The sequence below is a fragment of the Geotrypetes seraphini genome, chromosome 6 (assembly GCF_902459505.1).
Source record: "Geotrypetes seraphini chromosome 6, aGeoSer1.1, whole genome shotgun sequence".
NCBI lineage: Eukaryota > Metazoa > Chordata > Amphibia > Gymnophiona > Dermophiidae > Geotrypetes > Geotrypetes seraphini.
Window position 1 is genome coordinate 24,485,923 of NC_047089.1, and position 6,650 is coordinate 24,492,572.

The window sequence follows — 6,650 nt, forward strand, 5'->3', positions numbered from 1 at the left end:
TCGTTTAGAGCGCTGGTCTTTGACCTGAGGACCACCGCGTGAGGGGACTGCTGGGCACGATGGACCGCTGGTCTGACCCAGCGGCAGCAATTCTTATGTTCTTATGTAACACATTCCACAGTTCTCAGAATACTAAGGCCCTCTTTTACAAATGCGCACTAAGGGGCTCATAATCGAAAGAGAAAAACGTCCAAAAACCGGCCTAAGTCGGCACTTGGACGATCATAAACGAAAGACGTCCAAGTGCCGATAAGCAAACCAGGTTTTGGACATATTTCTAAATGACCTAGGCCTTCATAGTGCTGCTGAACGACCATAGCTAAACGGGGCATATCAGGAGGAGTGTCGAGGGCGGGATTTGGGCGGGACGTGGGCCTGCTTAGACTTAGTCATACTGCATGTATAACCGAAAGTTATGCATAGATGGAACTTGGACGTTGTGACTTAGACCCATTTAAAACATGGTCTAAGTCAGTGGTTCCCAACCCTGTTCTGGAGACCACCAGCCAGTCAGTTTTTCAGGATAGCCCTAATGAATATGCCTGGGGCAGATTTGCATGCCTGTCACCTCCATTAAATGCAAATCTCTCTCATGCATATTAATTAGGGCTCTCCCAAAACTCGACTAGCTGGTGGTCCTCCAGGACAGAGTTGGGAACCACTGGTCTAAGTCACAAAAGCCCACCTAAAGTGACCAGATAAGCACTGCAAACACATAATACAGACCCCCACACACTAACCCAGTGATCACTGACTCCCCCCTAAAAATATTAATCACAACTTGAAAATTGTGCCTTCAAAGAAGGTTTGGATAGGTTCCTAGAGGACAAAGGGATTGAGGGGTACAGATAGGAGTAGAGGAAGGTTATAGGGATAGAAGTGAGAGGCAATTTATAGGAATAGTCGGGACCACTGATCAGGCAAATGGGCCTGATGGGCCGCCGCGGGAGCGGACCGCTGGGCGAGATGGACCTCTGGTCTGCCTCAGCGGAGGCAACTTCTTATGTTCTTATCACCTGGCAGCCTGGCATAGGAAAGCCTAGTCGTGCTGCATAGAGGCGTCCCTAACCCACCCCCCATCTTGGGGGGTGGGTTAGGGACCCATAGAGAGGTGGACCCATGCCCATAAGCCCCTGTAATCACTGCATTTATATTGAAACATGTGCACTCCCCTATACACCCCCAAAACCCTTTTTTACTAACATATAAGTGACTCCTGCAGCCATAAGGGCTATTGGGGTGGTAGATACGTGGGTCTAGGGAATTCTGGAGGTGGTTTGGGGGCCTCACCATGCCCTATAAGGGAGCTGTAGTGAGATGAAGACATGGCACCCTTTTTGTGAAATTCACAGCAGTGCCCTGTAAGGTACCCCACTATTTAGGTGCCATGTCTGGGTGTTCAGTACATCACTTTGCAGACCCCTCCCACATCCAACAGGGCTTGTTCTAGGCATTTTTGACTGGACGAAAAGTTGGCCGAAAATGTGGTATAAAGATGGACGATTTAGCGGCTTGGACGATCAGATCAGCAGGACGTCTACTTAGACAATTTTCGAAACAAAAAAAAAATTTGGACGTATTTTTCGAAAATATGTCCTAAGCTCTTTTTTACTTTGGACGACTTGCAACTTGGATGAATACAGACTTAGATGTTCCTTTCAATTACGCCCCTCCACGCGTTTTAGCACAGATTTAGCACGCACTGAATCAACGCCTGCGCTAAACCCTAACGCAGCCATAGGATAACATGCACGCATTACCATTTAGCGCATGTTTAGCGCACGATAATATTTACCACGCGCTAAAAAGCATAGCGCGCCTTTGTAAAAGAGGGGGGTAAGTTGGGCTTACCTCAGCCAGCCAATAGTCTCGCGATATCAGCTCCTTCACACAGTCCTTCCCAGACTTAACTTCCCAGTGTTCCCCTTAACCCAAGGAACTCTCCTGGAGAGTGTTTCTTAAGGCTTGTATCAGTCTCTAGATTTGGAAGCCTCCTCTCACTCTGGGACCTTCTTGAATGAATCTTAAACTGAAAAAGATATGCTCATGTCTGCCTGGGTCCCGCCCCCGTGACTCAGCAGCTTTTTCCACCTCTTCTCAGGAAGCTCAACCCTAAGCTGCTGAGCCAGGGGGATCCTGGGGGTTGTAGTTCCTTCTCTCAGGAGAATCTCTGACTCACATACTCCTTGAGAATGGATTGTCTATCCAGCTCTGCATTCTGGTAGTGCAGTTTTGTTTTGTTTTATCAAGTATGTAGGGCAGCCATCAAGTATAAAATGAGATTCTGAGAATTTATTACAGAAGTAAAAAATGAATAATTGCCGGTTTGTTGCCTTGAGAATGAATGCGACTGTTGGGCAGACTGGATCTGCCGCTATTTACTTTGTTAATATTTGTTGCAGGTACTCACAGAGCTAACCAGGTAAGCAGGACTGCTTAAATAGCAATGTGGGTCCAATACAAAATATCAGCCATTCTGGGTGTTTCCATCGACCTTAATTTCAGTGCCAATGCCCATATATAGGGCTCCTTTTACAAAGGTGCGTTAGGGCCTTAACGTGCTCTAAAATGCCGCGCACGCTAACCGCTACCACCTCCTCTTGAGCAGGTGGTAGTTTTTCAAGTAGCGTGCACTACAGTGCGCTCTAATTCCAGTGCGTGTGCGAAAAACGCTAGCGCACCTTTGTAAAAGGAGCCCGTAGGCCCACATTGAATACCCAGGTCTAACTTCAGTGGTGGCGGTCAAATGCTGACCACCAATTAAATATTTAGTACAGAAATTAGCATAAAATTTATTTCACTTCAAATGGTTAATATGGGGGTCCTTTTGCTAAGGCATGCTAGTCATTTTAGCGCACCCTACAGTGGACGCGTTAGCATTTAGCACGTGCTGATATTTAGCGCATGCTTAAATGGCTAGCGCGCTTTAGGGCTCCTTTTACGAAGGTGCATTAGGGCTAAATTACCATGCGCGCTAGCCGCTACCGCCTCCTTTTGAGCAAGCGGTAGATTTTCAGCTAGCGCACGCTAATCCAATGCATGCACTAAAACACTTAGCGCACCTCCGTAAAAGGAACGCTTAGTAAAAGACCACATAATTATATAAATGAAGCTACTTACTTATTTCGCTAGTGTTCAAATATAGTATGCCTTTATTACTTTACAATACTTAATAATATCATATAAACAATCTAATCGCAAATAAATATTCTAGCATTAAAATTTTTTATATTCTCAATCGTATAACTGCTTCTGTCGATTGTTCAATCATTTTTTTTGAGTTCAAAATTATTTATTGTATTTTCAACAAATCATAAATTTTGATGATACTGTTCATGATACCCTTTTACTATATTGTTTTTTGTTATTCATTTTTAACTATTCACTCCAGTTCATGATGAAGCTCACAATTGTCCATCGGATACTATCGGCCTCTTTTACAAAGCCATGTCAGTGGCTGCCGCACGGCAACAACCCCAAAGCCCTTTAAATCTCTACAGGCTACGGGGCCGCTAGCGCGGCTTTGTAAAAGAGGCCATATGTATCGTGTATGTTTATTTAAGATTTAATATACCGCTTCTGCATTTTACCGACTTAAGCAGTTTACAATGTATCAAACTAAAATGAAATTACACTTCTCCCTCCGTATTCGCGGTTTCAGCATTCACGGTTTCGATTATTCACGGGTTTTAGCTTGCTGGCTCCTCTCCCCCAATTATGTCAGCTTGCATAGAGAAATCGCTGATTCCAAGCGTTTACAGAGAAAATCGCTGAATCCCAGCAGTTTCTTCACCGTGTTTTTCCTCTCCTTCAGAACAGGCCAGGTCTCCCGCCATGTTATTTACGGTTTCACCATATTCACAATGGTTTTTAATAGAAAACAGTGAATAACATATGAAAAAGTTATTTGCGGTTTTTCTGTATTTGCGGTTCTATTAATCCCCTATCCCAGCGAATACGGAGGGAGAAGTGTAGGTATTTGAGAAAAATGACCACATCTATCCCGAAAGCTCACAATCTAGCTAAAGCACCTGATTAAAATAAAAATATTTAATACATTTCTAAGATCAAAAATCAAAGAAATAGAAAGAATGAAAGAAGATAAAAAATTAAAAATAAAATAAAACAACTTTTAAGAGATAGAAAAGTCTCTGAGGCGGCTTGATAGTAAGTTCAGGCTGCAGAACCAGGTCAACCGGCCGCCACCATAGAAGCAGGACCAGGAACTTCGCCAATGAAGACCGCCATGACACCAGTCACTGGACAGGCAAGGCCAGACGCCGCCGACAGCAGACCCCTGAAGTGAAGTCCAGTTTCCCTTCGATGTGTCCAACAACGCAGCTGCAGGAGTGCAAATCTGCCAAGGAGAGGGGGAGAGAGGGCAGGCCACAGGAGATCCTCCAATGCTGGCATCAATCCACCGCTGGTGACCACGTCTGGGCTGTGCTGCATCGCACCGATGGCTTCCCCCTTCTGCTGCTGGACAAGGGTCCAGATAAGGAAATCTGCAATTCATTGCAATTTGATCAAACTAACATATATCACAGTCCTTTTAACAGCTGGATCTTTTGCACTTAGTGGATGATCCGGTGTTTCACTTGCTTTGTTTCATAGTTTTTATATTATATTATTAAGTATTGTAAAGTAATAAAGCTATGCTATATTTGAAAACTAGTGAAATAAGTAGCTTCATTTATATAAATTATAAATGTATAAATTGAAGAGATATTGCCTACGTGGTCATCACACTCTCTTTTTTTTCAGTTATAGCTCTCTTTATTTATTTTTATGCTATATTGATTCTCATTTATGTTAGACAAACAACCGGTACAGAAAAATTTCAAACATCATAGTGCCTAAGTCTTTCTTCTATTGAATTGGTCATAGATGACTACTTGCAGGTAGAGATCTGATTGGATAGGAGTCCGAATGGAATTGTCCTCCAGAGAAACCTTAGGATCCACATTTAGTATTTTCCTGTCTCTCTTGTTCTTGAAGAGCAATCCAGTTGAATCTTCTGCAATCACTTGATAGTTTTGACTGGGGTTGGAATTAGAGACATGGGTTTCCCAATTGTAAAAGCTGCGATCAGTCGATCTTGGAAGAAGCTTCCCCCCCCCCATTAAAGTAGACTTCAAAATCTTCAGACTTCAGTCAATGTAGCCTGACAACTCCTGACCACAGGCATTTCGGTCTCGAATGAAGATTATCGAGGTCATTTTTCCATTGCGATTGGATTCTTCTCTGCTAGTGCTTTGAGAAAGTTCTCCTTAAGATCTTTTGCTGCACTTGATAATGTCTTTTGTTGAGTTCTCTGTGAGAGTCTTGAAGCCTCTGCAGCAGCTTTCTTACTTCAAATTCCTCTCTTTTTAGCACCTCTCCAGTATCCAAGCTCTACCAGCTGGTGGGCAAGTTCTTCATCTTCCAAATAGTAGAGATCCAGCGAGATGATCTGCGAGTCCAGGAAATCTTCTTATGTGTTGAACTGGCTGATGAGGCTGTCCACAGCTGCTCCGGCCTCTTCCTCCTCCATCTTTGGGAGCCGCGTCCCTAGCAACGGGGAAGGGGGGTCATCACACTCTCTGTATATTCTGTGACACCACCTATACAGATATCGGCACCGAGTACACAAATTAAACTCTGGCATTTAACTTAAGCTGGTGACCATACTAGCTACAAGAAATATGTCCAACAGAGTCCAACAAACGGCAAGCAGAAACCAAAGCAAAAACTGCAGACCATGTACAAAATGCAGGCACTGTTTTATTACAATATTAATGCAGTATGATAAATATACCACCTTATTACCAACCAAGGGACCCAACACGGTCCGTGTTTCGGACAACACCTTCCTCAGGGGTCCATGGTGGTTAAGGTATATAACAGACTGCAATGAACGAATCGAACAAGTGCCGTTCCTGCTCCAGCGCTAAGTGCAGGACTACGTTGCTATCGCATGTTGTAATTGCAACATAAGCTCGCCCACCAAAAAGTATAATTAAGTCTATCATAACTCTTCCAATTGCGATAGCGACGTAGTCCTGCACTTAGCGCTGGAGCAGGAACGGCACTTGTTCGATTCGTTCATTGCAGTCTGTTATTTACCTTATCCACCACGGACCCCTGAGGAAGGTGTTGTCCGAAACACGGACCGTGTTGTGTCCCTTGGTTGGTAATAAGGTGGTATATTTACCATACTGCATTAATATTGTAATAAAACAGACCATACTCGCTATCCATGGAGCTCATGCTAGAAGACTGGTTCAAAAATGGGGGTAAAAAAAAAAAAGTTGGCCCAGGATACCGCAACCCCTTAATTCAGCAGCATGTCTCGGGATACTCCAGGATTCTTTTGCCTGCCATGAAAATATAGCCGTCAGACGTCACGGTGACGTCACGGTGACGTCAGAGAGGCTTCAGACGCAGGCGCGGATCTCGCAAGGAGCCGCCACCCGCGGCTTTGAATGAACGAGCCGGCCAGACACGTTACTGCTCCAGTGGCGTACCAAGGGGGGGGGGGGGCGGTCAACTGTTCTCGTCTAGAGCAGTGGTGCCCAACCTGCTTCCCTTCCCTTCTCACTGCTGCCATCGGGGATCAGGCCGGCACCGTGTCTTTGATCTCCCTGCTTCTCTTCCCTGCTGGGCCGACC

At 44.7% G+C, this 6,650-nt stretch overlaps 1 pseudogene; it reads right to left on the reverse strand.

Moving 5' to 3' along the window:
* Positions 1-4,856: 4,856 nt before the first annotated feature.
* LOC117362132 lies at positions 4,857-5,533 on the reverse strand (annotated as a pseudogene).
* Between the last annotated feature and the right edge of the window lie 1,117 nt (positions 5,534-6,650).